The 24,340-nt window shown below is 33.9% G+C and overlaps 1 protein-coding gene and 1 long non-coding RNA gene across 3 annotated transcripts in view; one reads left to right on the top strand and one right to left on the bottom strand.

Moving 5' to 3' along the window:
* Nucleotides 1-24,340, bottom strand: part of LOC135841562 (uncharacterized) — a 123,569-nt gene that overhangs the window by 78,318 nt on the left and 20,911 nt on the right. The window contains exons 2-3 of the long non-coding RNA XR_010557943.1: nucleotides 19,894-19,978; nucleotides 9,400-9,477 (exon numbers count right to left, since the gene is read on the bottom strand). This is a non-coding gene — a long non-coding RNA (uncharacterized LOC135841562). The remainder of the gene's footprint in view (nucleotides 1-9,399; nucleotides 9,478-19,893; nucleotides 19,979-24,340) is intronic.
* LOC135841559 (prolactin-releasing peptide receptor-like) overlaps nucleotides 15,019-24,340 on the top strand; it is a 288,313-nt gene continuing 278,991 nt past the window's right edge. For both annotated transcript variants that reach the window (XR_010557941.1, XM_065358568.1), the window contains exon 1: nucleotides 15,019-15,407. The gene's annotated coding sequence lies outside the window, so the exon portion shown is untranslated. The remainder of the gene's footprint in view (nucleotides 15,408-24,340) is intronic.

The following is a 24,340-nucleotide window of genomic DNA, read 5'->3' on the forward strand; positions in this document are numbered from 1 at the left end:
TTTTGTTTACAATTACACAATGTTTATTTTAATGAATTACCTATTGTTCAATATTTATGTATTTCTTACATTTTTGTTTACAATTACACAATGTTTATTTAAATGCATTATTATTGTTCAATATTTATGTATTTCTCACATTCGAAGGATACAATTGAAGGCTATCTACATCAAGTTGGAGTGAAGGCAATTTTTTTCTGAGAGTCAAGGAAAGAAAGTAAGTAAGTAAGGTACTGTTTTTCTCGTCATGCCCTATTTCCAGGAGTGAGGATGCAGGGTTGCTGGTTCCATTACAGCCAGGCAATTTTTTTCTGAGAGTCAAGAAAAAGTAAGTAATTACCTGCAAAAGCGTTTATTCTCAATGTTAAAAGCCATTCAGGATATTAATAGTTGCACCAACTGCAATATTGAAGGCAAATGATTAGAAAATAGAGTATGTTTTCCTCAATTTGATTCTAATCAACATCGAGCGCATTCAACATATTCAACCATGCCTGATAATGATCAACATAATAGAACTGATTCGACTCTAAGACGGAACTAGGTAGCTAAGACATTATCCAAGTATATGACTAATCTATCTACACACATGTACATAAAAAGAAATTAAGTTCAAATTTAATTAATCAATAATGAGTAACATTCAATTTCAATTTTTCAAATTTCTATTTAGGATAATTTACAATTTTCTTTAAATCCCCCAAAAATTATTCCGAATTGGAGCTATCTGATAAGTCACGGGTTGTAATCGAATTGGCAATCAACATTGATGGACTCCCACTAACAAAAAGTTCCACAAATTGTGTTTGGCTGATTTCAGCTTCCATAAAAGGATATGATGTATTTATAGTATAATCAAATTATCAATCAACATTGATGGACTCCCACTAACAAAGAGTTCCACGAATTGTTTTTGGCCAATTTCAGCTTCCATAAAAAGATTTGATGCATTTATGGTATAATCGAATTATCAATAAACATTGATGGACTACCACTAACAAAAAGTTCCACAAACTGCTTCTGGCCTATTTCAGCTTCCATAAAAAGATTAAAGTAAGTAATTAGGGTACTGTTTTTCTCGCCATGCCCAATTTCCAGGAGTGAGGATGCAGGGTTGCTGGTTTCACTTTTCTCAAGCCATAATCATATCTATGTAATGAACACATAGTAAGTAGGGTACTGTTTTTCTCGCATTGGAAACCACATCTTTGCATTATTAAATTACTCCAAGACCATTTTCACTTCTTATGTATCCACTATGTTTCTTCTGCCATCAACCCCACTACTATATCAATAACTAATAATAGTAGCAGCAGGGTATCAAAGGAGTTTGAAGTGAGTATATTCTTGTGTGCATTCAAAAGTCAGATTATATTTTATCATAATATAGCTCCAATTCAAATTTATTGTGATATCTCAATTTTTTTGGAAGCTGTAAGTGTTCAAATTATGATTCTATGTTGTAAAGTCTCTAATAAACATCAAAATTTTAAATACCATTTCGAATTATTCGCCAGTTGTACTAAACATCAAAATTTTAAATACAATTTTGAATGATTTGCCAGTTATACTAAGAATCCTGATATTACTGAAACTAAATCATTTAAAATGAAAAAAATATTATTCATATATGTAAAAATTTTTAGACATGGACACTATCAGTAAAGTGTATCATATCGTCGAAGTGACATGGGTGCTGCACCAGTCTGGGGCGTCAGTGTCGCGCGCTTCATCGGATCTCTTGGCGTTTGCTAGTCGAACAGAGGTTGATTTCACGAATGGAGGGCCAATAGACAAAGTATTGCTTTATGCATTTGGAAACATGATAGACAATATCTTAATACAGAGAGGATACTGGCAGTACTATACTAACCTTAGTGAACAATATAAAAAATTTCAAACATGCAACTGAAACGCGAAGTTCTGAATTTCAAAGTAAAGGGTCAGAGTGGGCAATAGAGAAAGTGTTGTTTTAAAAATTAATTTCAATAAATAATTGCATTTAAGTAACAAAATAAACTATTAAAGTTAATATAATACTGATTTTTAACTAAACCTCGCCCTAGCATGCGATTTATGCAAAATAGGGAGAGGAGAGGATACATAAGGCCAACAGCACCACTATAAATGAAGTTATCATTTACAAAAAGTATTCTCTTTATGTATGTGCTTTTCTAGTTTTTTTTTTTTTTCTCAAACAACGTGCCTTCTCGTGAGCAAATACTCCACACGTTTACCCTGTTTTGCAACTGCGAGCATTTATTTTCAGGGCTGTTGGTTCCACTACTCGCAAGCAAATTTTTTCTGAGTCAAGAAAAAGTAAGTAATTGGGGTACTGTTTTTCTCGTCATGCCCTATTTCCAGGAGTGAGGATGCAGGGTTGCTGGTTCCATTACAGCCAGGCAATTTTTTTCTGAGAGTCAAGAAAAAGTAAGTAATTAGGGTACTGTTTTTCTCGTCATGCCCTATATTTCCAGGAGTGAGGATGCAGGGTTGCTGGTTTCACTATATCAGAGCAATAATCATATCAATGTAATAAACATATAAGTAAGTAGGGTACTATTTTTCTCGCATTGAAAACCACATTCTTTACATTATTAATTCATGTCAAGACCATTTTCACTTCTCATGTATCCACTTTTTCCTCGCCCCCCTCCACAAAAAAAACCTCACTCTGCAATACATCGAAAGAATTTACTCTTATAAAGTCCAGGGTATTTGAATCATGAAAACTGATCCACGTTTCATGCTCTACAATTTGGTTTTGTCCAGAAAGTTCTAGCATTAATAAATCAAAAATGACAAATTTCACACTCACGTGAAAACCTTCAAATTGTACAGCGTTCATTTTCATATTAGGTAGTCCAATTTTCATTTAATTAAGTTTATCATAATTTTTGTTCTTTGTTTCAGCGCTTAAAAAGTCTACTTTTTCCATTAAAAAAAGAAGAAACGCTGGGAATGCCCCGAGGAGTGGCGAAAGCTTGTACCAACAACTGGTTCTCTTATGAAAAGTAATTCTAGGGTACGTACAGGAATTTCTGTGACGAGAGGTGAGGAGCTGAATACTTATTAAGAGTTTTAGGACAAGATATGGGGGTGAAGGAGCTGCTCTTTTACTCCCTGTCACAAAGCTAACTCACCGAAAAACACTATACAAATGCCAAATACACACATTCATACAAAACGTTATCTTGCAATGACAAATTTCAACTGGATTTAATTTGATTTCGTAAACTATGGCAAAACGCGTCTTCTTTTTTGGTATTCTTGGTTGGTCTTTTTTCTCTTTAATTTGTGACGTAGCAGTATTCCAGACGAAACATAAGATAAAGAATGTTATTAAGTCGTAATTCCGTGGAGACTGAGAGTGAAGAAAAAGTATATTGAAGTGAAAATGACCACGTACTCGTGAGAATACTACACTTTTTCGTTTTGCTTTTTGTTACTCGAAGGTTGATGAAATTAAGGAGAGAAGCAGAAAAAAGAACCAACGCTGCAGCGTACAGGGGTACCTATCTGAGAATTGTACAAATTCAAAGATAAATTGCGAATAAGAATACTAACATTTATATGGTTGACACGAAGACGACTTACCTTACCAAGTTGCGTGTGTAATTTACTCAAAAAATTAAATGAGGAATGCGTTTTTACGACGTGCTTAAGAATGCATTGTAGGTATGTGGAATTGTGGAACGATGGGTTTAAAAATGTTGGTAGGTAAATTGTAATTAAGTGGGCTGTAAAATTACTCTGGTTTTGTGGTGTTTGTCGTACCTATTTGAGATCTGGTGAATTTTTCATGGAATTTAATTCGTTTGTTCAGAAATTACTCAGCATTATTTATACTTTTAAACTGTCAAAAATAGTTCAAAAAGCATCCCACATGTTTCAAGGCTTCGTGTGGTTGGGAAAAAAATTAGCAGTAGTTTAAAATCAGAATTGAAAAAAAAAATAAAACCAGTAATCACCCACTGTAAAATCAACAAGTGAACATTAAATTGAGAAGAAATCTTCGAACCGATAAAATTTACGTAAATCAGGAGTTCGCATTGCTACAAATCTAAAACGAGTCTGGTACAAAATCAAATCAAACACAGAACTGCAGCGTTTGAAAATTGAACAATATTTTTATTGTTATTGAAATTACGCTTCGTAAAACTTTATCGCAGCAGAAATTCAAAGATTAGTATGCATTAAGGGAGGAAAATTCTCAACAGATTTGAAAAACCACAGAAGCCATATCAATTGTGAAAAAAAATTGAATACGCCAATAATGAAATTTTAAACTCAACACGAGTCTATTGATAGGTACCACAAGTGTAGAACAGATTCCACGATATCTGCATATGAACCATAAAGGTTTTAGATTTTGTACAGGGAACGTTGTTATCTATGTACTTGATGAAGTAAAATTTACCAAACAAAAGCCTCGTATAAATAATGCATGTAAAGAGAATACCTACATGTATTTGGAAGGTAATGTCGATAACAAGAAAATATAACGAAAGCTCGTAATAACGGATAAACATTTCCCAAATTCCCATCTCTAGAGAATGCATCGTTATAGAATGAAAACGCTACATGGTGTTGTTTTTCGTCATATTAGTATCGACAACATCCCAGCCACAAGCAACTGATACATTTTCAATTTTCATGCAATATGAAACCGTTACAATGTCATGGGCCATTGATTAAGAAAATAATCTAACCTACCGGAGATTATCAACGCCGAAATAAGAAAATGAAAGTTGAATAAGTGATGACATGACTTGGCCCAAATTTTTGTGACATGAATTTCAAACACGCGATACTTCAATTTTGTAATTTTATTGATTTGAGAAAAAAAAACAGTTTTTTTGGTTTATGGTAGAAAAAAAGTTCAAGTTGACTATACAAATTTCACACACAAAAATTTCCATTTCCTTGTTGAGAATAAAAAAGAATTGAAAACAATAATTTTTCCTCAATAAAAATCTTCTAAATCCCCCCCCCCCCAAAAAAAAAAAATCCCATATTTTTCATACAGTAAAAACCTGTTGATAATTTTTTCTTCTTGCAAAAAATTATGACGAAGCTTTGAACTTTCATACAAATGAAAACGAAAGCGAACGCCCCAGTCAAGCAACACTACAATTTTTTTTTAAATAACGAAAAGGCCTACATTAAAACCATTATTGCTTTTACTAAAAATACAATCTCGCGCTGTCATAGCCTCAAGTTAATGTACCAAAATACTACATACAAACAACAATAGACGAGAAATAATCATTTTTATATGAGTTTTAATCTAACTTCTGTTACATTTCAACCGCTTAGAGCTAATAAACATAAACGAACCATAATCGAAATAGAAATGGGTAGCTGTTACCATTATTGCACCCATATGGTAAATATCGTTTTTGGTATCGCATTTTCGTGTGAAATATCACCTTAGATTTTCGGCTTTCTACGTTCGACAGAGTGAATTCGGAAAACTCGTGTGCTTTAATGTTGTTTGTTTTTATTATATTAAAGGATATAGGAATGATTGCGCGAGAGATGGTCTCACTTTAACGATATCACCATCGAGGGTTATTCTTCGGCATAAAGGGGTAGTTTTTATGTTCTGTGTATGTTTTTTTTCTACGTCATCTTTTCTATGCTAGTTTTGTTGGTCCTTTTTTATTTCATCTCCCTTTGCAAACCATTTTGTAATTTTTCAACCAAAAAAAAATGTATGCATCAAAAAAACCAGTTTTGTAATTCACACTTACTTAAAATTACCTTGAAAATAAGATCTATCAAATAAAGAAAGGTAATTTTCAATATTACTACAGCTCTTTTATTTTTTGAATTTTTGAGACCAAAATTGGCATGACAATCCATACAAGGAGGAGTTATGCAGCTTGAATTTTCATTACGAGCCATTCTACATTTTACCACGAACTGAAGAATAAAGATATGTACACCCCAAACATTGACACATATTTTCTCCAAAAAAAAATTCTGTTCTAAATTTTAAAAACTATCCACTAATTTTCATTGTAGGATTCGGAGAATGTGGGTGATATAAGAACCCTTTTTTTCTTCCTCCAAAAAAAAGACACCTCAAAAATATTCACAGAATGCTGTGTAAATTCTGTATAAATCGAGGAATGAGTTTTCACAGCACTGAGAGGAAAAATAAATTTGTCAAGACATTTCGTACCATATCATAAAACTGTACTCAGTTTTAGTATAAATTTCAGAATTTCATAAAACGAGCAGATGAACGCACTCTACAAGTGAAAAGCGATTCCAAACAAGAAAACTGATGCTCTCTGTACGGAAAATGTGAAACTAGACTTTGCATGAATCACAAATAGGTGACGGAATTGGTACGTTTTCTTAAGTTTTCATTTTCCAACTACACCAATTGCCAGTATTGGATACAGAACTTTCATTTCCTCCATACAGGTAGGTGATTTCATTAAAAAAATGAACCAGAGCCATTGCCCAAGCTGAATGCATTTTTTTTTTTAATAAAGAGTACCTTACCTACCAATTGAAAAAAAATCCAATTTTTTAGAGATAATTTTTCATAACTTTTTTTACCGCAATTTGTGAAATTTAGAGAAAAAAAATGATGCAGCCTAATGGATAAATACTCATTGTTTGTTCTCCTTTTAGTAGCTATAATTTGTATCAAAACAGATGAACGTACACGTGGGTAGTAGGTATTTTTTTACCACACGATGCTATAAATTTTATAAACTGCCGGTCATTACATACAAAAAGTACCTTCAAACAATTTCCCAGATAAATAATCATGTTTGTCAGAAAACTTTTTTTTTCATGATATTCAATTTGTCACCGGACAACTGTATATTTTGAAATCGGTTTTTCATTTTAATCAATACATCACTATTATCATTAATTATCAACTTATTAAACCCTCCACTAATATTATAAATCATCAAATTTAGATCAATTTAAATAAATTATGCGAAGAAAGAATATTTACGATTTGTGGAACTTGTTCACGGAGAAAGGTTTCACCCAATCAGTGGCACTATGCAAAGAATCCCAAATGGAACCTTATTGACGAATTTGATGCTGTGTTGACGATTGTTTTTTATGTAAATTTTGAAAGAATTATCCAAGCAACCAACAAATTGAAAAAACAAACAATTGATAATAAAATCTAAAAAATTCAAGTACATTATAATAAACTTATTAAAAAAACTTACGTAAGTTGCATAAATCTAAACATGAAATATAATTCGTCATGAAAAGTGGTAAATTTTCTTTTTCTTTAGGTACATTATCTTTAGTGTTTTTATTTTTAATTTTTTATATTTTGTACATGTTTTCCATTTTGTATAATATATTTTTCTTTTTTGTGACGATTCTACTGATGATGTAGGAGAGGCAAAGGCAAACGAGCTCATTCAACAAGCTATTGCTGAGGCGGAGGAAGGTCCTATCCTCTTTCATCCAAAATACTGAGCGAGTGGGCTGCACTTGGGCAACTGGCCATAACTGTGCCATTTATAGAAGGAGAGCGTGGCCCGGGGGGGGCAAGTATTCCCTAAAATAAAGGTACAGGAGTGTCATTCCTGTGTGATGGTTTTTCCGGTAAGCGTTTGAACGAAGATCTGCACACCACCACGTAACCTTAGAACTAAATGAAGGGTTGACTCTTTTTGAATGTTATAATCGCTCAGTGTTCTGCCGTCTTCTAATTGTTTACCGGCGAAGATCAATCTTTGCTGGTCAGGCGGGATACCTTCTTTATCTTGTATTTTCGCCTTTACGTTTTTCATAAAAAGTGGTAAATTTTCTTTTTTGTGTATATATTTTTTACGTAGGTAAGTATATATCTTTCGTGTTTTTATTTTTCATTTTTTTCCATTTTGTATAATATTTTTTTTGGTGCTCATTTTTGTCATTTTTTTCATCATTTTCCGCATTATTCCAGGTCAGTGAAATTGTTTGGAAGTCTTGCAAAATCAATGAATTAAGGCCGGAAGGTGTGGGAAAAAACGGACCTGAACCAGTTTTAGGTCAGTAAAAAACTTTTCCTTATGTAATAGTCATCCTATTTTACTCATAATTGTATATCACTGTTCACTATGCAGGTACTAAAAATGAAAAATTGATTGTGGACTGGGATCTCGACAGTGCTATAGACGTGGTTTTCCAGTGACTAAACAAGGACTTCTATTCGACGTTCAAAAATTAATCGAAAAATGTTACAACGCTAAATCGTTACCCTTTGGTAAAAATGGCCTTGGAAAAAAGTGGTACAACAGATTTAAAAAACGTCATCCAATTCGGTATATCTGAAAAATTTGCGAGTGAAAAGTTTCATCAAAATAGTACTTTGTGATGAAGTGGCTCAGTCGATCGTTTGGGGTTGATACACATTTTTAAAAACATTAAAACGAGTAACGAAAAACATAACGAAAATTTACCCAGAAAAAATTAATTTTTCGTGAATTTACAAAGTATTCCTGTGGCTTACCACTTCGCACAAAAGTTTGATAGCTGTTACAACACATACCACCGCACCTATTCGCTGTCATAAATATACGCCTTTTCCCCGATGAATACACCCAATTATTATTTTTCAATTTGCAAATTGCGCCGAGAACATTGACAAGTCCAGGGCGTTATCTTTCTTCATAATCAATGCATTCGATGAAAAAGCGTACAAATAGCGTACTGCCTTTCGGTCCCTCTTTGATTACAGATCAAAGTAAATTTATACACGGTCGAATTCTAAAAAGGACCAACGCGAACGCGTGTAACCTAACATTTCCTTTTCAATAACCACACAGTCTTCGAACTTACGAGTACAAGCTTTTCTAAGGTTCGAACTCGATTTTTTTTTTAACATTTTGCTTCCTTGTTTAGTCGATGAAATACCACACACACGTGTAACTTTTACGGGTATTAATTTTAGCGTTATTTACGTACGTGTTCGTCGTCCAAGAACAAATGTGTGAAATTTTTTTCCGCTGTGTGAAATCTCCTATGTAGAGAAGGGAAGTGACAGGTGCACGAAAAAATTATTTTTTAGATCTCATGGTTACAAAAATGCCAAATAAAATCTAATTGGGGTCGGTAAAAAACAATGATTTAGTCAAGTATAGGAAATTTATTACTTTGGTTCAAAAATACGCGCTTCAAAACACCTAGAGAAAAATCACTCACAGACGATAATCGCCAAGTACATCGTCGCACTAATCGGCGATAACACGATGGCGATAAATCTGCTATAACGATTACATTACGTAGTAGATATTCGTACAAAGGCGAAACGTCATCGTCGAGTATTTTTAATCATTCGTGCAGTGCTCTGTAAAGTAGGTACTCGTACGTTTCAGGATAAATCTAAACACATGCACGAAAACAAAATAAATAAAAACTCACCGTAATGGAGCTGCGAACACTCGAACAGATGCATGATGGCGTGGGTATGGTAGAACATGCAGGATTTCGGATTCATCACTAAACAAAAAAAATAAAAAATTAACACGTTACGAATCGACGAACGATGAAAAAAAAATCCACTTGAAATTAAAAATAAAAAGACACGACTCGAAATCACTGGTAAGAAAAAAAAAGTAAGAACATCGACGCAGATTTGGCCATAATTTGCAACCCAACAACCCGCACTGAACGAAGGTAACACAACTAATGAACTAAACTAAATTGGCCAGCTAAGCTAACAACACCGACACCACCGAGGACTGAAACCGAACTGACGAATTGACGATGTGACGAATGGAAAATCACGAATACAAGAAATGATATTTCACAATCAAAGCAATAATGCATTGTCTCGACTGGCACTTGGCAGTCGCCAAAAGGGGAAAGGTCGCCAATACTGTTCCTCGAGCTCGACTAGTACGCACTACGCAGTAAGGCAGTATCTGAGTATCGCCTTTACCAGCGCACAACCATCTTATCTAAAACTGGTTTTGAGAAGAAGAAGGAATACAATTGACACAAAAGACGAAGCCTTGACGGATACCAAACGCAAGTCGTAAACTGCACCAATGTACATCTACATATGTAAATGTATAACACAGTACACACTACACACTACACACATTAGAAAATACGTATATCTGCCATACAAAAAAAAATAGCACGTTGTCACGATCTCCCAAAGCATTTGTCGAAGCTCGCCTCCACCAATTTTCAACCAGAATTCGATCCTCTCGCCTCTCCTTAGTTATAGGTAGCTTTTTTCTTTTCGCTGCTAGGTTTTTGCTCTTTTTACACTACATAAAAAAAAGGAAGTTTAAAAGGAGTAACTTTGTTGATCGCTGATAACAAAAATCATAATTTTTCTGCTCTACTCGAAGTAAGAGCAGAAAAAACCGAGATACATAAAGTCAGATTTTGCTCGGAGTAGATAAAAAGTATTTCATTTACCTCATTAATGCTCTCGAAATTCGAAAAATTAACCCTTAAACGTCTAGGACTTGTTCAACTGATATATTTCGAGAATTTTCATGATAGAAGTTAGACCAAACAATCAGATTGTGGTAAGTATTTGAAAAAAATTGAAATAAATTTGAGCGATTACTTGTTTGTAAATTGAAGATTTTTCTCAATTTTCTGCAATAGTTGACGTACCTAGTTTTCGAAATTTAAATTTATAGACGATGCCGGCAGAAGAACAAGTTGATCAAATTTTCTGTAAAATTTCATCAGCTGAAAATTTTTTCAATTTCTCAATTTTTTTATAAGACACACGAAGGAAACATTTAATGTTTCAAAATTCACCTCTGTAGTCTCTCCCTTTCAACATATTCGACAGCTTAAACAAAAGAAAAATGTTTACGTTGCAACAAACTTGAAATGAAATAAGGTAAAACAATACCAGGGTAATCCATTTTGATCGAATTTCATTTTGGAATTTTAGGAAATTTGGTTGAAGTAATAATTCTAAAAACTGATGCTGTTTCTACGCAGCATCGGAATTTTTCAACAGAAAAACATTTCATTTTAGAAAATTCCTGGAATGGTGCAGTCAATAATTTGGCAGATCGATTGAAATTTTCAATTTTATAACATATTTTATCCTACTAGTAGAATAAAACACTACTTTATTCACTCTCGCTGGTCGCTCGAGTAATCAAATGCGCTTTTTCTTCCCACGTTTGGATAAAATATGTAATTCAACTAGTGAAATAAAGTGATTTTCGACGGTTTTTAATTACTTCCCTCGCTCTACTCGGGAAATAAACCTCAAAAATCGTCAAAAATCACTTTATTTTACTAGTAGGATAAAATACCATTATCGGTACCTAGGTAAAAAAAAAAAAGGTAATCTGATTTTGAAATTTGATTTTTTTAAAAATATGTCCTTATGCAGGTAATTTTTCAACTCTTGCATTGAATTGAGAAATTTGCATCTAAATTTCTCCTTCAAATTGCAAAATTAAATTTTGACTACTTCTCGAAATGTTCGCGCTCTTTCTCAAAGCATGACACAAAATTTTATTTAATTCGAAGCAGCAATTTTTTAAACTTTAAAAACATGAAAATTTTCTCAATTCCTAAAAATATTATCAAAAAAGTCAAGTTCTTTTTAAAAATTTGAAATTTCAAAATATAAAATTTGATCAAAAATTGAAAACAAGCCAGCGTTATTTTATGCGCTAATTTTATTTAAATTTTGTTGCTGCAATGCGAAAATTTTTGTTCATGTGAGCTGTCGAAGTTAGGTATCGTAAAAAAGGATTGAAATTTTATGTTTTAAAGCATTAAGTTTTTCTTCGAGGATCTTAATAAGAAAATTTAGAAAAACAATCGAAAACATTTTTTTCAGCTGATTTGTATTTTCTGCAGACTGCAGTTATTGATTTTGAGTTTGACTTCTGGATATTTTGTCCAATCTTGGTAACTTTTTGTAAGTTTGACTTGCGATATTTTCATTTCGAAGGATTTTTTTTCACTGAAATGAAAAGAATGTGAGAATAGAATTGTAACTGAATTGCTCAAACCTCAATTTGATTTTTTTGGTATTTTTTTATTCATAGAGCTCATGATTACAATCCTTGCTAACTTCAGTATATGAGCGTTTTGACAACCTTTTGAACACTTTTTTAGGGTGAAATTTGACGCTCAAACATTTTTTGTTCTATAAATTTTTCGCATATTTTGCATAATTAAACGCGAAAAACGTGTATTTTTCAGGTTTTTTTTACAAATACAAATATAAGCCTTTTGCAGACAAAATTTTGATTTTATGGATTGGTAGGAAGAAAGTACTCAAAAGACACATTTTGGCGAAAACAGTTTTTGAGATAAACCCTTTCATTCCAGAGCTGTGGAGGTTCTAAGTTTTCTTTCGTCAATTTTACCCCCACCACTATGATGAAAATTTTTGAAAAAATCCTGTTGAAAGGCTCAGGCCTCCCCAACACATTCAGCATAGTACCAGAATTTTCTCCCCACCACTCATGGATACAGAATTTTTCTCGCAAAAACGCGTTTTCAGGCTATACTGTCTAAGGGCGATGGGGTGGGGGGAGGAAATTCCGCTCGAAATTTTTTTTTGGAGGTACCCAACAATAATCTATCATAATTTTCCAAATCTGCGAACAGGGTCATTTCGCCTATCTTACGTGGGAATACCCTTTTACATCATTTCTACCAAAAAAGTTTGGAGGAGTTCGACCAAATCCAGCCGAGACCTTAATAATTTCGAGTTGAACCCTCCTCAGACAAAAATTTCAGTTCGAGAGGTGCTCTTGAGAAATAGTTCCTCGAAAGAGAAGACGTTTTCGAAAAAGTCGTGGTCTTTTCGCTCCTATTGTTACCCAACGTGTTTTGGGAAAAATGGTCCAGTCCCAAATAAAAGTATTAAAACTGGAAAAATATTTTGAAACTTGATAAAATCGAAAAATGTTTGTAAGTTTTTGATTATTTTTCTTGATTTTTCAAAAAATTGGTACCATTGCGATTCAAAAAGTTCACCAGTTTCAGATATGATAGTTTGTTATCTTTCTGTATTTTTGCTTAATTAAAGCGAAGTATTTTTGCGAAGAAAACGAAGAAAATATTTTCAAAATACTTTATCAATAAAAAATAAGCGATTTGCAAATTTTCAACCGCTCTATGGAACACTAAACGTGATCATGGTTCTCGTTGGCGAGAAAAGACTAAAAAAGCAGACTTTCGATTGGTCCATTAAGAGAAGTACCTACCTATTATGTTCGCATGTAACTTGGCTAATTCCTCGAAACATTGGCGTCAAGTAAAAATCACCACAATGAAGTCATCTTGAAAACGCGACATACAGACGAGACAATAGGATATAGGTATAATGGGAAGTAATCTTTAAAAAACCAGAACGAGCACGTATTCCGAGACGATCAGAAAGCAATTATGTATAAAGGAAACGAACCGACGATGGGAGAATATTTCTGAGAATTGGGAGAAAACAGGGTTGTAATAATCTAATCTAGCTGACAACATATGAAGAAAAAGAAGATATACAGGGATGATTTCACTCGATACATCTCTACAACAAATCGACGCAGAAACTCAATTCTCAAAAATACTTTCATTTAAGACTGGGTAATTTATCCCAAAACAGGTTTGGAAGCGAGAGGAGCGAAAAAAACATTATTTCTTCGAAAATGTCCCCTCTTTGATAGCTCATATTTCTCCTCCAGAGGCACCTCCGAAGCTTAAATTTTTTCTGAGTAACTTTCAAATCAAAATGTAAGTCTCTGCTGAATTTGGTCAAAATCTGACGACTTTTTTTCCGCGATACTGACACCCTCTGCATACTCGTATTACTTGGCTTTGGAAAATTAACATACCTAATATTTTGGCGAAAATTGAGGAAAATCCTCAATTTAAAAAATGAGTGATCGCTCAAGTTGATTTTTTTTTCCAAATATCATAATCTGATTGTTCAATACAACTTCTCACGAGAAAATGTTCAAAATTTACCAGTTATTTATACTCCTTTTCTTGGTTTACAAACCATGACAATGTGATCTGACGTGTTATTTTCAATTTCTTATAAGTATTTTGATCGTATTAAAAAACTGGTTGGCGTTGAAGAGGATTATATCCAAAGAATACGAGAATATCTGAGCTTACGTTCAGTGCTTCAATACTGGGTAGAAACCTAACGTGCAACCAACCACCGCCCCCCTTCCACGATAATGTATACTGTTGCAATTTGGAGTCATTCTGGAGCCTCCAGCGGGAGTTTTAATTTCAATAAAATTTTAAAATTACTCCAGGAGGTGTGACGCTGAAAAAAAAGTTATTTGTTCCAAAATTGATGGAAAATTTGATCATTAGAAATTGCATTGATTTACTTATTCGATCCAGACTGTGAAAACTTTTCTTAGGTACTTTGAAACATTTTCAACAATCTAATTGCTACGTTTGTTGTTATTGTGTTGTTTAATATCATGGAATATTAGAAAGAAGTACGACAATGAGTCATCAAAGCTCCTTTTCACAATTCGATTCTTCATACTCATTACGAGATCACTTCACCATTTCGTATCATAAAAATAGTCATAAAACACTCGAGGTTTTATGTATACAGATGGTACGTAAAAATAGAAGGCAATTTTATGAAGTTTGTAGGTAGTGTTATTATTATGAAGATAGATAGATAGGTAGGTAATAAGGCACAGGTATGGTACACGCGCGATATCAATTAAACGACGATATAATCTGTATTACAGGGTTAGCTAAATCCAGATTAGATAATTTTTATTTTATTCTAGCTAGCATCACATTCACATCATAATGATGGTCTAACAACAACCTAGCAAATAACGACAACGAAACGACGTAAACTTGGCACATAATATCGAGTATAAATCCTTCCGTATTTAATTATACACGGCGAAGTAAGGAAAAAAACGTATTTAAAATAATGAATTGCACAAACAGGTATATACAATGTGGTAAAAAAAAATTCAAAAAAGGCGGGACTTGGAAAATTTATACGCGTCAGCACATGCGCCAGTCAAGGAATCGCTTATAGGATGATGCATGTGTCATTCAGATTTTGTCGAACGGTAGTCGGTAGTTACCATTCGATGCCGAGACTTACGCCACTCAGAGGCAAATGTACCGCTATTTTTTTCGCGAAGTATTTAATTTTTTCGTATTTCGCGAATTTGAATTTCGTTAACTTATTCGATCGTCGTCGGGTAAATAAAACACTCGAGTTCGTTTTGTAGAATTTTTTAAACCGATGTGGAGTTGGAGTTTTCGCCGGTATTAATTATTGGAATTTTTCCGTTTTCGCCCGAGTCGAGTCGCCGGTTCATGATTCGTATTTCGGTACAAAGCATGCGATTCCGCGATCGTTAGGACACTCTTACTTGATGCAACATGAGAAAACTCGTTGTTAGCACAGCTGTTCATTGAAACTACACGATGTAAGTTGACGCTAATTAAACTAATTTAAGAGAATTGCTCGACAATGGGTATACTTTATAAAGTGAAATTGTGACCATGTGTTTATCGTACACTCTGTATAGTATAATTTGAATGACCAATGGAATATAATAATACGTGTAATCGTTGATTTGACGAAGGAGAAAGGATCTCATTAAAAAGAAGCTTTCTATTCTATCTACGTGAACATCGATCTTCGATCAACAATTTACATTCTGAAAAGTACTGGCCAGTGATAAGTCCAGACGTTAATTGATCGAGGGGGAAAGAAATCTCGTCTCACATGGAAACCCTCGAGATGTCCACCTCCGATTTGAACGTGACCAAGATTTTTGGAAAGAGCACGGTCTAAAACCTTCATAACCAAAATTCCAGCTGCCCAAATTCATTTTTTGATTTTTGATGAAAATTTGAAAATTCAAAATTGACTATTTTCAATGATTTGTTTTGTTTGTATGTTTTTTTTTTTTTTTTTTAAAGAACGTACTTGATCAGTAAAAATGATCAAAATAACTCCTAAAATGATATTAACCCCTACCCCCTCCCCATCCCCATCCAAATTTCAACGTTTCCAGCCATTCTGGACCCTCCAGCTGCGATTTTCAATTTCTCCAGAAATTTTGAATTTGCTTCACCAGGCGTTTTGAGCAGTTCTGGAGCCTCCAGCAGATTTTTGAAAATCGAAATGTGAAAATTTCATCAAAATGGAGTAGGAAAGCTGAAATTTATTCTGCAAACTAATTTCAATGCGCTACGAAGTACTTCAGGTAAATTTCAAGTCGTTTTGGAGCCTCCGGCGACTTTTTGAAAATTACTGGAGCCTCCAGCAGATTTTTGAAATTTTAAATTTTTACAAAATTTCATTAAATGGAGGTGGAAAGCTGAAATTTACTCCACACTCCAATTTTAACAACTTCTGAAGACGACTTCAGGTTGGTTCAAGTCATTTTGGAGCCTCCAGCCACTTTTTGAAAATTACTGGAGCCTCTAGTGGATTTTTGAAACTTGAAATTCCCGCAACATTTTACCAAATGGAGCTGGCAAGCTGAAATTTACTTCGCAAACTAATTTCATTGCGATATGAAGTCGACTACATGGTGGTTTCAAATAGTTTTGAAGCATCCAGCTACTTTTTGAAAATTTCAATTTTCCAAAAAACGCCACACGACCTTTCAAAAAGTCGCTGGAGGCTCCAAAACGACTTGAAATCCACCAGCAGTCGACTTCATAACGTATTGAAATTAGTTTGCAGAATGAATTTCGACTTTCCATCTCCATTTGTAAAAATTTAAAATTTCAAAAATCTGCTGGAGGCTCCAGTAATTTTCAAAAAGTCGCTGGAGGCTCCAAAACGACTTCAAATCCACTTGCAGTCGACTTCTTAGCGTATTGAAATTAGTTTGCAGAGTAAATTTCGGCTTTCCAACTCCATTGATGAAATTTTGTCGGAATTTCAAGTTTCAAACATCTGCTGGAGGCTCCAGAACTGCTCAAAACGGTTTGAAACAGTTTTCAATCGATTTGGCATGTCGAAAATAGGGTATATCCCAAATTTCAGCTTTCTAGGTCAATTTGGTAAAATTTTGATTTTTCCCCTCATTTTTAGCCTGAATGTGATTTTTGAAAATTCACCAAAAATCGAAAAACGCACTTTAGCACTTGAAATTTTGACAGGTGATGAATTTTTGTCTGATCTTTCGATCTACTTTTGTACTGTTTGAAAAATTTTGTGCAAGTCCTATGTTGGAACGCAAAATCTGAGATTTCGGCTGACCTGTCAATCAAAATGGCCGCCATTTTGTAAGTAAGGCCACTTTTTTTTTTAGTACAAGGGCTAGAAATGTTTCCTAGGACTCCCCCTGTAGGAAAAAAGTTGTCCTAGTGGATCGACGGGGGAGGGGGTGCAAAAGCAATAGATCCTTAAGCGGGCTCCCCGACTAGGTGAAATGGTCAAAAAATCAATAATAGTACTGTTCACGAGGAAATTGCACGAATGACTGTATCCAGTCTAGAATAACCAACCCATCGAGTTCACATTTCGCCGTTTCAAGCCTTTCCAGAGTCTCCAGCGCAATTTCAAAATTCTGGAGAAATTGAAGAATCACATTGGAGGCTTTAGAATGGTCGGAAACGGTTAAATTTGGATGGGGGGCCGGAGGGGCTCAATATTAGTTTCAGGACCTAATTTGATCACTTGTACTGATCAAAGTACGTAATTTTTAGAAAGAGTATATCACTGAAAATGGTCAATTTTGAATTTCCGAAAATTCCTCAAAAATCGAAAAATGAATTTGGGCAGCTGAAATTCTGGTTCGAGGAGGGGGGGTTTGAGGGTTAACATCGTGGCCTTTCCAAAACTACGATATCGTACAAATCGCAGGCGTACCTACCTACCTACCTACTACTCGAAAGGTTCCCTGTCAGGGGTGAAATTTTCAAAATAGGTACGCAATTATTTGGGGCATGCTTAATTGATCATTTCTCTACTTCATTATCTTTGAACTTTTTTCCAAAATTTGAGACCATGTGATTTTCAAGTTCAGGTTAGGTAGCTTTTCAAAATTATCAAATTCATTGAGAAGTTGGATAAATCTGTGGAAATGCTCTAAAAAGCTGTTTTTCTTCATAGAATTCTTTGTCCAAAATACAAGATGGATATCGTTAATAAAAAAATTCATTATCTGCGGAAATAAATCTTATCTACATGCACCTAGTTTAGTACTTCCTGCAATTTGAAATGCTACGAACTCGTTGACATAAAATGCTTACGTAAAATCATCTTCAGAAGCACGTTTGATAACACGACACATGGCAGGAGAGGTGTAAGAAGCCAAAAATTGTATGCTTCAAGTTTGAATTTCAAGATTTTAACCATCAGTATTCATTATAGTACAGCCATTTTACTACCTAGTTGAGAAGTATGTTGCGAGTCAGAGACCAATCACCACAAATTGATTGGTGATTTTAAAAAGTTGACTTCTTTTTGGATAATTTTCCTCCTCTCTGTTTTTGTGGGAAACGTGTAAAAAAATTGAGGGGAAAAAGAATACCTATAGTCGACGTTCTTTCAATGGCTGCAATTGAAAACCTCGTTTATGTACTTTGTTGGCCAACAAAAGTTGAATTGTTTGAATAAACGAAACCGCATAACTACCAATAGGTGGGTAACTGAGTACCTACCTAACCTTATTGCCAATACTAGGTCGTTTTCGATTCCGATTCAATACCGATATGAAGCTTCGCACTTCGCATCTCGTATATCTCGAGATTATTTGCATAGTAAATCAGTCTAGAAATTACACAACTTCATACAACACATTTTGTATTACTTAATATTATTAGACGTGTGAAAACCGAACCGAGAATGCGAAATAATAATGTCATTTAGGTTAGATCTAAATATTCTAACACGATGTTCGTCGTTTGTGTATACTGTATACAACAACAGTTAGTTGAACGCGAACGCGTGTGTTTTCTGCGTTCGTTTTCATCGTGAAAGTGAATTCGGACGCGGTCAACTTGTTGGAAATTTCTATCGAAACGTAAAGTTTAACTTTCAAAGTAGTTAGTAACTCGGCTAGGTAATGTATTTAATTACTTTTAATAAGTTATCTCAACCGACCAAACTGAGCAAAATCAATAAACTGACGTTTTTGGTTATACCGAAGGCTGGAATGATATCGTACGAGTTTATCGTCATATCTACTTAGGTAATCGTAAGTTTCATATTTATTAACACGGTCGCCTTATTTTGAAAGTTAGAAGTATCCTGCCAAGGTCTAGTTTGAGTTTAAGTTCAAAAAAATAATATTTGACTTGTGCTATGCTCCTTAAGAACGCTCTAGAAGCTTATTGCAGGGTACCTACATTACGTAGGTATGTTATTTCTACAAATGAAAGTGAAAAAATATATATACCAGCAAATTACCATCAACCTGTCAATTTTTCGTTCCCAAAAATCTGGCTTGCTTCTTCCAAGACAAAATCCAGGCTACCCCACTGTTCCAAATTAATTCATTTCCAAGAAACTGGTAACCATGCAAATAGGTAGACTAAAAACCTAATATATAAATGAGGTATTTTTTTCTTTCTCTCTCACACATTTTTTTACTCGCATGTATAGACTGATCTCTTCTATGTAATTCTAAGAAAACGCAATTGTCTTGCCTTGGAGGATTTTTGGCAAAGGCGCTGAATTTTCCAGGAACTTGGAGCAAGATTTACAAGCAGAGACAATAGGGCAGGTAGTCTAATTGTCATTTCAGAGTTGAATCGTCTGGTTTGACTATCCGTTACGCTATTGTAGTACGTTGTCAGGTGAATACCTACTGTCATGTATTGATTCAATGTAACTTTCGTATATATTTTTTCGTTTAAATAAACGTTATTAATTATGGCCCGCAAACAATACTGGCCCGTTTTTGCAGAGCACTCAAAATCAAAAGGTGAATATTTTTAAAAACTTACTCGAGTTCATTTTTCGATTTCCCAAACTTGGGAGGCTCTCTCCACAAGAATGCAAACATTGCTTAAGCGACCGAGTGAAATTTCTCTGAAAAAAAAACAACAGCAATTTGACAATTGTTGTTAAAAAAATGTTGGTACATAAGTATTAAATTATGAGGATCAGGTTAGATTATTTCTTGAAATGAGGGTTATTCATCAAGGAATTTAGTACGACGCATGTGACGCAAAAATTACAACTTTTCGAAGAGTGTTCGCGGACTTCCCTTTTATTTACTTTTATTTTCAATTCAGGAGAACTCAGTGCATGTAAAGACGCTATTAGCATTACGTCTTGTGAAATCCAGGAAATGGAGTTTTCTTGAAAATGAGGTATTTAGAATAATTCTGATACATAAATTGAGAATTTTCAAGAACAATTTTTCATTACCTATCGATTTTTTCAACGTTGGGGCTCACGCAAAATTCAATTTTCAGTCGGTGACTGTGATTTCAAGGGAATGTTTCTTAAGCAAAAACTCGCAAATGGGTGAGTGTTCAATGCGGAAGTTTATAATAACGATAATGCCGAAATAGAAACTGAGAAATTTTCTTCGCATTCAAACTTTCGCTGACCTTGTCGTCCCCGAAATTGGGATCATAAGAAAGATTGGACAAAGTTTTATAAGTGGCCCGGAAAAATACAAGTTTGGCGGTCCCCAAGGACTCCGAGTTTCATAACAGGCCATTTCTTTCCTTTTTGGAAAATTTACTTCCGACATTACACTCGATGATGTAAGTGAAGAAAAATGTGTGTATTAAGGTAGGCAACATTTCCTATAGAAATTGAAAAATTATAATTTTTTCATTTTCTTCAATTCAAAGAAAAAATTTCCATTGGCGAAAAGTGTAATTGGACGGAAATTTTTCAAATTCAGAATGAATGGAATTTTCATCATATTTATGTTCCCCCTTTACCTATTTTTTTTTTTTTTTTTTTTTTTTTTTTTTAGTAATCCTTTAACGCTTGAGAGAAGTTGGGGAAAGTCGGGTAAGTTAGCGACTGGGCTAAGTTGACGAATCGCAAATATCTCCCAAAGTATTGAGGATAGAGTCACCAAATTTTCATATGTGATGCACCTTCAATATATGCAGACCTTGGTGAAGTGTATTTTTGAAGAAAGCCAAGAAAAAAAACTGAACGCAGAAAAAATGTTTTTGTATGTTTTGATGTAATTTTCAAGGAATAAAAAATAAGGTTTCATGAAAATATTTATTTAAAAAAAGCTACTCTCAGGTGATCATATCAAATATACAAGCATTATATGTTTGCTGCAATTTCCATGTTTACATGCAAATTTGAATTAGAAAAAAAATTCCAAGTTGATTTTTTTCACATATCGGGTAAGTTGGCGAATTCTTATCAGTGAATTTTTTTCTGTAAATTTTGCAGTTTCATTATTTCGCTAGTTATAAACAAATTACCGCTACTAAGTATGATGATGGTGATTTCTCCGAAGAAGGCCCTTAAATTTTGACAAAATCTCAAAAATTGTGTGATTTTAGGAGAGAGTTGATTAATTTGGTAGAGGGTAAGTTGGCGAATTACAAATATCTCCCAAAATATTTTTTGGTAGCGTTGACAAATTTTTATACATGATACACCTCGCACGTGCACTTATTGTATTAACCCTTTTAATGTATTATCAACTCTTACTCGCCACCTTGCCCTCAAACATTCGCCAGCTTACCCGACATCGCTGGTAAGTTGCCGAATTTGAGTTATTTTACAATTTTGAACATTTTTCAGTGAAAAAATTATTATTAGAACATATTTTGGTGGGATTGAGATGACTTAAGGTTCAGGCTACCATTTGCTGCTGAAAAATTTGTTGCATTGCATGTGCCATAAAAAATGAGATACAGTCATTCAAACCTCAAAGTTGGACTAATCAATCAGATTACGATACTTACTTGAAAAAAAAAAATGAATTTGAGTCATCACTCATTTTAGAAATTGAATTTTTCCCTCGTTTTTTTCCAAAAGATTATGATGATTTCTACAGCAAAAAACTACAAAAATGCAGACGGAAACAGAAATCTAAGTTCATAGAAATTTGCTGCTTAATTTCATCAGCTAAAAATTTGTTCGATTGCTTTGCTAAACTTTTTTTTATAAAACTCGCAAAAAAATTCAATGCTTCGTCCAAACACAAAATTTTGTTCCCTTCTTTTCAACAACTCCAACAGCTCTATAGAAAAAATTTTTACATTGCAACAAAATTGGAATAAAATTTCGTAAAATAACGCCAAGGATTTCAATTGTGATCAAATATTTTGAAATTTCCAAAAAAATAAGAATTTTAACTATTTTCATGAATCAAGAAGATTCTTATGATCCAGAATTTTGAAAAATGTCTGTTCTGAATGAAATAAAATTTCTTGAGCAGAGAAAAAGCTCAAAGGTTTTGAAAATCAGTTGAAATTTCATTTTGAAATTCAAAGGAGAAGTCTAGATTTGGATTTCTCATTTTAATGCAAGCAATAAGAGGCGTTTTCTGAGATTAAAATTGTTTCTGTTGAAAAATTCTAATGTTGCATAAGAAACAGCATCAGATTTCATACATCAATCGAATTTCCTGAGATTCCAATATGAAATTCGATAACATTCGAAAACCTCGACATTATTTTACCCTATTTTATTCCAATTCAGTTCTTGTGAGCTGTCGAAGTTATTGAAAAAAGATATTGAAATTTGGTGTTTTGGAGCATTACTTGAACTCCATAGAGAGTTTTACGAAAAAACTGAAATAATCAATCAAAAACATTTTCAGCTGATAACATTTTACAGAAAGTTTCTACAACTTGACTTCCTTTACTGTCCGCATCTGTTTTGGCTTCAGAATTCCACGCAATATTTTGAAAAAAATTGAGAAAAATTTTCAAATCACTGAAACTCTTTTTTTTTCAAATATCATAATCTGATTATTTAGCTCAACTACTTTGATGAAAATTCTTGAAATGCATCGGTTGAACTTCTTTCAGACGTTAAAAGGTTGAAAATTAAACTCAAATCCGATTTTTGATTAAAATATGTAAATAAATAAATCTTAATTTGGATTTAAAATAAAAATTTGAAATTGAAACCAGTTCGATGAGCTTGAGAGTATTTTCAAAGATCAGATTATTCAATATCGTGAACATGAAAATTTGCTTTTATCACTCCATTTCTGATCATAACAATTCCATAGCATTAATCAAAACTCTGAAACTTCGATATCCGTTGAAAAACCAACCCCCAAGTAAGCACATTCTCCGGATTTGTTTCACAAAACACCTACAGTATAATATTCCAGGAACTGAAAATAATGGACTAGAAAAGTAACTCACAACGATGTCAACATAGTAGAAATGTTCACTCTCCAAACGGCATCACGGTTAGGGGGAAAAAAACTCAACAGCAGAGAGAAAATAACGCAATTTATGAAGCTCTGATCAACCAACTGTACCTATATACCTGCCCACATCTCTCAAACGTACCAAAAAAAAAGACGTACTAATTTACACGTAACGCGAAGAAATACGATTTTCTTCTCAACATTGTCGTCTAGTTTTTTCATTTTTTTCGTGCCAATATTCGACGTTTTCTGTTTGAAATTAGGTCCATGTCCCCCGATGAAGCCGAACAATCTATTTCTCGGGGATGTTTTTTCTTCTTTATTTTGGTAAAATACGTTGAAACTTCTCTAGCCTCGAGTTATTGGCTCGTCGTCGTCATTTTTTAAGAAGAAGAAACTTTATCATGGTGGAATTCTTCTCGTAAAGAATGTAGTGTTGTACCAGTGACACTTGGTAGATTGATTGGATATACCTTTACCTATACGTAGGAAACGTACCATTTTTTCCCCGCGGAAGTGTCGCGTAGTATTCTTTTATATAGGTACTCGTATACCTAACGCTATGGCTCCGGTTCGGATATAAATTTATTAAAATTATTTTCAAATATCATTCAAAAGATATTTATCCTCATCGGTTTACGAGGTTTATGGCGTAAAAACGAACCCCGAACAACCGATGCAATGAAACGCTTACGATGAGATATCGAAAACCAGGTGCATGTAATTCCCAAGGCGGATACCCTACGGTTAAAGATGATTTTTCATCGTATCATATAGTCGTATTACCAACGCGAATACGTGAGTAGACTTTCTTTATAATAAGTTGCACCGAGAATTGAATAAGTTTCCAAATCTCCGATGTATTTCTCGAGATGGTTTTCTTTAATTTGTATTAATGTTTGTTGTCCAAATTTCTCGTTAAATTTTGACCCGACGATGTGACCATGTCTCTGTTTCTCTTACGTCGTTAATTATTGTCAACTTTGGTCATTTCATTTTTTAGCAGAATTTTTGTTCCCGAAAATTGGCATGGGAGACTGTGGGTATTGACATGGATTGAATTACGTGATCAA

The sequence above is a fragment of the Planococcus citri genome, chromosome 3 (assembly GCF_950023065.1).
Source record: "Planococcus citri chromosome 3, ihPlaCitr1.1, whole genome shotgun sequence".
Taxonomy (NCBI): Eukaryota; Metazoa; Arthropoda; class Insecta; order Hemiptera; family Pseudococcidae; genus Planococcus; species Planococcus citri.